Raw genomic sequence first — 7,527 nt, forward strand, 5'->3', positions numbered from 1 at the left:
ATGGAGGGAGGAGTTAAGAGACAAGAATAAATCGACGTGACTGATGGGGCAGAGAGAGCCAATAGACACCACTGATTGATTCAGTTTCCATCTCAGTAAACCAAAAAAGGCAGAAAAAGTGCTAAAAACGGAGGCGCTTAATTAATGTTACATGCGGTAATAATGAAGTACACGACTCAAAAGATTTTTTACCAAAATTATTAAAACATGTTATCTTTGAAAGGTACCAAAATTTCAATGCCTTATTTTGAAAAAGTAATAATGCCAAGTAAATCCCTAAGGAATTGAAACCTGTCTTCTAGAAGAGACTTAGTAAAAATATCCGCTAATTGATTTTCAGTGCTAACAAACGATAATTCAATGTCACCTTTAAAAACATGGTCTCTAATGAAATGATGCTTGATATCTATATGCTTTGTTCTAGAATAATGTACATGATTTTTTGAAAGACAGATGGCACTAGAACTATCGCAGAAAATTTTAACAGGCTTAAACGAAAGATCATAGTTACTTAGTTGATGATTCATCTAAAGTAGTTGAGCACAACATTGTCCAACGACAATGTATTCATCTTCAGTTGTAGATAATACAACTGGTCCTTGTTTCTTATTGTTCTAGGAAATAAGCGATTTTCCAAGTAGTTGACAAGTTCCACTTGTGCTTTTTCTGTCATCTTTATCTCATGCAAGGTCTAAGTCCGAAAAACCTTCAAGCTTAAAATTATTAAGATGTGGATACCATAATCCGTATGATGTAGTTACAATAAGATATCTAATAATTCATTTCACATCTGTTAAATGTGACTCCTTGGGAGCTGCTTGGAACCTGGCACATCTGTACACACTAAACATTATGTCAGGACGACTAGTAGTTAAATAAAGTAGAGATCCAATCATTACACGATAATTTGATTCATCCATTCATTTTCCTTCCTCATCTTTGTCAATAGATGTAGCTCGACACATGGGAGTCCCAAGTGCCTTGGCATTGCTCATTCCGAATTTTTGTATCAGTTCCTTCGTGTACTTTGTCTGACATATAAAGATTCCTTCATCTGATTGATGAATTTGAAGTCCAAGGAAGAAAGTCAATTCTCCCATCATGCTCATTTAAAACTCACTTTGCATGGAATATGAGAATTCCTTTCATAGAATAGGGTTAGCATTTTCAAATATAATATCATCAGCATAGATTTGAAAAATGAGTTTTCCTGAAGATGACCTTTTGATGAAGAGGGTAGTATCAATCTTACCTCTCGAAAATCCAGGACTAACCAAAAATGAGCTTAGTCTTTCATACCAAGCTCTAGATGCTTGTTTTAGCCCATAGAGAGCCTTAGTCAACTTAAACACATGATAAGGAAACTGTGAGTTTTCAAAATTAGGAGGTTGTTAACATAAACCTCCTCATCAATGAAGCAATTTAAAAACGTACTTTTAACATCGATTTGAAATAATTTAAAACCTTTAAAAGAAGCATATGCTAGAAAAATACGAATTGATTCTAACACTTCTACCGGAGCAAAGGTTTTATTATAGTTGACTCCTTCCTGTTGAGAGTAGCGCTGGGTGACTAGCCTTGCTTTGTTCCGAATAACTTTACCTTCTTCATTTAATTTGTTTTTGAATACCCACTTGGTTCCTATGATTGCTGCATTTGCTGGTTTGGGCACCAATGTCCAAACTTAATTTTTGTCAAACTAATCAAGTTTGCATAGCATGTATCCAACTTGAGTCTTTCAGAGCTTCATCAACTTTATTTGACTCTATTTGGGATATGAGTGCAATGTTAGCGTTTTTCTTTAGAGCTCCTCTTATTTTCATTCCATTAGTTGGATTTCTAATGATAAACTTCTGAGGATATTCTAGTTCGCTTCTCCTTTCGTTTGGTACTACTTCAGTACGTTGAGCAGTCGACTCATTCTAAGGTTGATCATGCTCACTGATGTCTTCATTAGTCGACTGCGGAATTTCAGTTGTACTGTCAGCAGATTCTTTTAAAATCATTTGTTCACTTATCTTTGGCTGATTTTGACTGATCTATTCATCACTTGCAAAATCTCCTTTTTTGGCCACAGAGTTATTATCATCAAAAATAATATGAACTGATTCTTCTATGCATAAAGTACGCTTATTATAGATTCTAAAAGATCTACTATTATTCGAGTGACCGAAAAATATACCTTCATCACTTCTTGGGTCATACATACTAAGATTATCCTTACCTAATTGTGGACAAAATATTTGCTTCCAAAGGGATGAAAGTATCCAATACTAGATTTCTTATCTTTTCATAGTTCATATGGAGTCTTCTTTAAAATTGGTCAGATTAAGCACCTATTGAGAATGTCACATGTTGTAATAACTGCTTCTTCCCAGAAGTGATCTGGTAGGAATTGTTCTAGTATCATGATTCTTTCCATATCCTACAGAGTTCTATTTTTATGTTCAATCAATCCATTTTGCTGTGGTGACCTTAGTGCTGAGAAATTATGAGTGTATCCTCGATCATTTCAGAATTCCTCAAATGCTCTGCTTTCAAATTCTCCTCCACGATCACTCTGAATAGTTGAAATAAGGTACCCCTTTTCTCTTTCTATCTTTTTGCAGAAAATCTCAAAGTTCTTTAGAATTTCATCTTTGTGAACCAGCAATATTACCCATGTAAAACGTGAGTAGTCGTCCACAATAACAAAAGGCATACATTTTTCCTCCTATACTAGCTGTTCTAGTTGGTTCAAAGAAGTCCATATGCAGTAGTTGAAGTGGCTTGTTAGTGAAACAATATCCTTGGGTTTGAAAGAATTTCTAGTTTGCTTACCAAGCTGACATGCAACACATACATGATTTCTAGAGTAGTTTAGCTTTGGAAGACCAATGGCCAAATCATATTTGGAGAGTTTTTCAATTAAATGTATGCTGGCATGACCAAGATTTTTGTGACAAAGCCAGGGATCGTCAGTAATGGATGCAAGACAGATATGACTTTCCAAATTATCAATGCAATCTAAAATGAAGACATTTCCATACCTCTTTCCTGGAAGAATGATTTTACCTGATTCATCTTCAATAGCACAACCAGCTTTCTTCAATTTCACGTCATATCCAGAATCACATAGTTGGCTTATGCTTAGCAGATTCTAATTTAGTCAGTCAACAAGATAAACTTTAGTGATTTCACAGTTGTTATTAAACAGAACAGTTCCGATACCGATAATTTTTCCTTTTGAATCATCACCAAACTTAACGTTTCCTCCATTAATTTTGGTAACTTCCTTGAAGAGATTTTTGTCGCCCGTCATGTGACTGGAACACGCACTATCGAGATATCATTTTCCTTTTTAACTTTTCCTATGGTGTTCGTGCAAAGAAAGATTATTACCTTCTTTTAGGTACCCAAATTTGCTTGGGTATTTATTGGTTAGTTCTACCAGGATCGGTGCTATTTTTTGATTTCCAAATCCATCCCGAGACATTTGATTTACGAAATCTAAAAAAGGAATATTTGTGTCCAGCCTATTATAGTAATGACACACAGGGGTTGATCCAGTTTTTGACCTTCCACTTATGTTAGTACTTGTGGACTCTGTTCTGGCATGTCTTTTTCCAGTTGACTTGTAAGTCACTTGGTTGGACTTGACAGAACTGTAACTGATAGACTTGCGCATGCCATTAAGTTTTATTTGGAATTCTTGAACCTCATCTTGAAGTACATGTCTTTCGATCTCACATACTTCAAGTTTAAGTTCCCAGTCCTTCTTTTCCCTATTGAATCTCTTTAATTTATTTAGTAATTTTTGAGACTCTTTTAGGGTAAGATCAAGAATATCATGCAATTTGTTACATATATCACACTTATAAGGTTTTACCTCACTTGTTTCACCTCGTGCCGTGAAGCAATTTTCAGTGTCTTCTTTACGGTCGTCGTCTGGTGTATCTTCATCAGTCCAGCATCTAGAGTATTTGTTCATATCATTTTTCAAAACTGTCATGAAACATAGATTTGTTATTTCTTCATGTTCTGAACTATCTTCATCGCTCCAGCTTCCGAAACCTTTGTTTTTGTTGAACCCTCTGGAGACTCTCCTCTTAAGATCTGGGCATTCAGCTTGAACATGTCCATACCTTCCACATTTAAAGCATTTTTCGTCATTTTTGTCTTTTTCATTGTATTGCCTGGTTCGTTTAGATGACATCCTTCTCTTCTTTGTGTTTATGTGTCTTCTCATCAATCCATTCATGTTTCTTGACACCATGGCAATTTCTTCTTCAAGAGCTTCTGGATCATTATCACCATCATTTTCAGGATCTTCAGTTGTAGTTTTGAAAGCAACTTTTGCTTCTTTTCTTCTTGACGAGTTTTCTTGAGATGAGTTTTCTCAAATGGTACAAGATCTCCTCGTAGTTCATCATATGAAACCTTGTCTAGGTCTTGAGATTAGAGTGCAACTACCTTTGTCTGCCATGTAGTAGGCAAACTTCTCGGGATTTTTCGAACTTGATCACCACTTGAGTAGGGTTTACCAAAGGCTTTCAGATCGCTAATGATTTTGCTGAATCTTGCAAACATCTCATCAATGGATTCTCCTTCTTTCATTTGGAAGAGTTCATAATCGTGAACCAATAGATTTATCCGAGTTTCTTTCACTTTGCTGGTTCCTTTATAGGTAACTTTAAGTTTGTCCCACATTTCCTTGGCGGTATCACAACTTGAAATTTTCTCGTACTCTTCTCCACTAATGGCATTATAAAGCAAGTTTCGTGTCTTAGCATTAACTTGAACAACAACCATTAGTTCGTCTGTGTATTCATCTATATCTTTAGGGTCAGCGGGTGGTTGAGCTGCTGCTGGTAGTGGATAATTTCCTTTTTTGATAACACGCCACACTTTGACATCATAGAACTTTGCATAAATTTCCATGCACACTTTCCAGTGAGAAAAATATTGTCCATTGAAATATGATGGCCTGACTTGCGAGGTTCCCTCTTGAAAGAGTGCTCTAATAGTTACTTGATTTGCCATGGTCTTTTCTCACAAGATGTTAAGCAAAAATATGAGACCTGCTCTGATACCAATTGAAAGTGCAGGGGGAGGGGGTGAATTATAATCTTTTCTTTTATGAGGTAGTCGACTAACTTGTGTTCTAGTCGACTGTACTTTTTGATATGAGATGTAAACTAAATACAGGAAAATCAACTGCAGGATGTTTTATACTGGTTCGAATTCAGAATGAATTCTACATCCAGTCCCCTTAGGTTACAATGGTGTTCTTTTACAAGTATGAAGTTGCTTAGTACATATGGGTTGGTGTTGTTATACACCAACAACTTCGTCACTTTGTTCTTTCCTCTCTTCTTGATACAATGTCTCACCAGTAATTTTTCTCTCTTTCTTCTCTCCCTAGTTACACAGTGAATCTATAGCAAACTACAATGCTTGTTTGAAGTAGAACAAAGAGATTGATATTGGTTCGATCTGTGTGTGTGTGTGTGTGTGTGTGTGTGTGTGTGTGTGTGTGTGTGTGTGTATATATATATATATATATATATATATATATATATATATATATATATATATATATATATATATATATACTCCAAGAATAGAACATAACTTCTTTTCTTTGCTTCCTTGATTTCCTTTTTTTTGCAAGCCGTTGAGATTGAATATTCTCTGTGATGCGTGATTGAATATTCTCTGTATATCTTCCATACTGATTGATTGATCTTCTACACTGATTGATTGATGTCTTCTGTATATAGCTGAATCGAATATCCGTTTTCCATGAAACTCGCAATCACAACATATTTACTCCTTGACTCTTGCTTCTGGATCTTGACTCGCACGTTTGACTCCTTTGATTCTTGCTTTCAGATCTTCTGCTAGAATCTTTCCAATTCTTGTGACTTCCTTCTTTGGGATTGATTTCCTGCAATTAGAATTAAATTATTGTCTATCATTAAAATATATATCTAGCACATATCGTATAAGATTTATTAAAGGGAAAAACGCTTATCAGGTATTTCTTCATTCTCAAGACTCGAAGACCCGAGATTTATGTTGGCTAAAATATCTCAAAGCTACTCTTAACATAGTGTGATATTGTCCACTTTGGACCAAGGCCGCACGATTTTTCAAAAGCCCTCACACCATTAAGAGTTTCCAACTCCTTATAAGTAGATCATGTGAGACTTTTTCACACACCCAACAACCTATAGTTAAAGTGGAGGATCCATCAGTCCCGCCACATCTTATTGTGGTACAGTGTAAAACAAATAATACACTATCAGATCATCTAAGTATAACTACAAAATAATAAATGGGATTAGTAAACTAGAAGATAAAGCAAGTTGCTTACTAAAACAGGTTAAAAATCTATACTGAGAGTATAAAGTTTTTATGCTATCAACTGATTTAAGTTAAAATCCTTATTTCTAAACCTCAATGGGCTCCCGAAAGGGAGACTTATTTCAATAATGTATTGGATAACCAATGCAATAACTTCTCCTGTTCCTTTTGAAACATGACAAATGGGGTTGAAATCACTACATTCATTTTTCCCTTTTCTTTCTAAACATGTCAAATGTGTTTCAAATCAATAATTACAATCAATTTTCCCAGTTCTTTTGAAACATATCAGATGTGGTTGACGTGAATACATCCCTAGCATGAAAGGATAAAGGAAGTACATGCTTTAAATTAAAGATTGTGGTCAATCAGGCCAAGAGTGGAAGTTGTTGCTTTTCATTTATCTAAATTTAGCGGGTAGAATTATTCAATACTTGTGCTTGTAAGAAATAATAAATACTCAATAAAATAATCGATCGATATTTGTACAAGATGACCTGAACATCACCATTATAAATAGATCGTGTTAAGGTTGGAATTATTTTTTTTCCCTTTCAAAAGCCCCTACCAATAGATTATTAACCCAAAAAGTATATAATTAAGAGGTGGACATTTTGCCCAACCTCTCCATCCTAATTAAGGAATGGACAACGTCAATCCTATACAACTGGATATCCCAAATTATAAAGTCTATAGAGAAAACTAAAGTCTAGCGCAAAAGTTAAATGAGAACTCCTCCTTTACCACGATTACAAGAGTGGAATTTAGAATTTAGAATTGAAATAAATCAATAGGTCTGAAAACTAATTAATTTTGATGAAATTGCTTACGATGAATTCTTAAAAGAAATTAGGTTCTTTTTGGATAACTTTAAAGGAATTATATTAATTCTGAAATATACTTGTTTACTCTCAAAATCGAATAACAATTAAATTTATAAGTGATTTTAAAGATACACGGATTAATTCGATACAAAGTGATAAATTAAGTTACTATTGAACAAACAAAGATAGAATAAATTCAAACCGCACGAGGAGGATAGTTCCAGCCTTATTGAAATATTTTTTCCCGAGCCGGGATCGCCACGACCGACACCAATGGAAAAGAGAAAAGAACTAGTGATAGAGAAAATAACGATATATTACTTTGATATACGTGTTACAATGACTTTAATGAATT

The sequence above is a fragment of the Nicotiana tabacum genome, chromosome 4 (genome assembly GCF_000715075.1).
Source record: "Nicotiana tabacum cultivar K326 chromosome 4, ASM71507v2, whole genome shotgun sequence".
Lineage (NCBI taxonomy): Eukaryota > Viridiplantae > Streptophyta > Magnoliopsida > Solanales > Solanaceae > Nicotiana > Nicotiana tabacum.